We start from the raw sequence: 1,994 nt of genomic DNA, 5'->3' as shown, positions 1-1,994 counted from the left end.
TCATAAGCTGACTTTTGTGCTAATATCAAGAACAAGTATCCAGATTTTAAATTCTATTTTTTTATGTTGTCCTTGAGTCAAAGAGACCATTGGTGATTTGATTTCAACAATGATGTGATTTCTAAATCGGTGGAAGGTGTACTTTTGAAAATGAAGTTGTTGTAAAGAAATGTTTAAGATGTATTCCAGCTCTTGCGGAACATTATGCTGCCAACATGTTATTACCCAAAGAGATGAATGAAATTCATGTGGATATGTTCTGGTGAATAACTGAGTGGAAATAAGAACAAAAAAAAAGTCAAGCTTTGGAAGGTACTGAAATATAACATATTTATTAGAAATCACCTCACTAATAAGATTGACATAGGAAAATGTCAAGCTTTGGAAAGGAATTCATGTGGATATGTTCTTGGTGTTGTTGTGTTTGTATATTTTATTATTGTTGTTATATGAAAATGGCATGTTGTTCCATTTGCTTTGTACATTGTGGTCAATCGGCTGCGGTTTCATATATGTGTCATTTAATTGCCTTTAGTTATGGCAATTCTTAATCTCTTGCCTTTAGTTAACATTCTATATGTGTCACAAGCCATTCATATAAATTCCTTTAAAAAAAAAAGGCATTCATATAAATGACAATAGCTCGAAGATTTTTACCCAAAATCCACTACCAAGACAAATGTTTAGTCTTACCACCGAATCGGTTTCATTTGATTTGTTTCATGATTTTAAGTTTTGCTTTATAATCACTATAACAAGCTTTATCTTGAATTTTATTTGTTTTGTAATATTATACTTATATTGAATATTAACATTCAATATTTGATGTAGAGTAATAAGTCAGATTAGCAAACAAGTTCTTCAATAGCCAAGTTTTTGGTCAATGTAAGACCTCTATAAACAACATAAAGTTTCGCAAGCATCATGTCAGACGACTCACGAATGAAGCCAGAAAAGTCTGGTAAGTAAAAATATAAATTGTATCTGATAAGACCCTCATAACTAGCTCTAATCGGGGAACCTAAACAACTACGGTCAACGTTGAGGACCACACAAGAGAAGTTTTCATTGTGCCATTTGATGAACATGTACCAACGTGATTAGAGGAGAAAAAAGATGTGAAAATCTCGACCAAGCTCTGGATGTTGAAGGATAGCTGATTTAAGGACAAGATTCATTGTTTAAATAAATTAAATTATGATATCTCCATATACACCAACACCGCCCGAGAAGGAATTAGCTTGGGGACACATGGAGCCAACCTTGAGCCAATCATGTGCGTCAATTAAAGAGAAGAAAGTTCAGTCATTGAATTCAATGTGGTGCCAAAGGTTTCTAGAGAAGAAAGTCGTTTCCTGGAGGCCTAATCGAGTAAAAATAGAGGAAGTGTCCAACTTCCGATGATTGAGTAAGGATAAAGCAGGAACCGAATTATGACAGGCTAATCGTAAGAAAAAGATGATATTCGCATGTAACTATTTTACTTTAAATAAAATGCAGAAAGTCAAAAGTTTAGAAATAAAAAGATGATCTTCGAATGTAACTACTCTACTTTATTTTATGTGCGCATCAAATTTGAATTGTGTTAAATTGTTTTTGTAATAAAAATAAATTTAAATGTATATTGGTCTTCATATTTTCATAAAAGTAAAATTTAGATCCCTTATTAAAAAAAAAGATTTTTTGGGTTTTTTTTTTTTCCAAAATTTTAGTCATTATTTAATTATTGACATTTTAATTTTTGAAGTAGCAAAATTTGTTACACAGATTTTTAAAGACAAAAAAATTTGGTGACTTATTAAACATATATATTAGTGTAATTTATCATTTTTTGTGTTAGATAATTATGAAATTTGAAATATTAAAATCTTAATTTTTATAGTCACTTTTTAACCCGTGTTTAGCACGGGTCCGTATACTAGTTGTGTTATAAGATAGCGTTTACAACAATTAGCAATGCACATCTTGTTCAACTGGACAAAAATAAATAACCA

This window comes from Trifolium pratense, linkage group LG2, assembly GCF_020283565.1.
Source record: "Trifolium pratense cultivar HEN17-A07 linkage group LG2, ARS_RC_1.1, whole genome shotgun sequence".
Taxonomy (NCBI): Eukaryota; Viridiplantae; Streptophyta; class Magnoliopsida; order Fabales; family Fabaceae; genus Trifolium; species Trifolium pratense.
The sequence above is the reverse complement of the archived record's forward strand: the minus strand, read 5'-3'. Positions refer to the sequence as shown.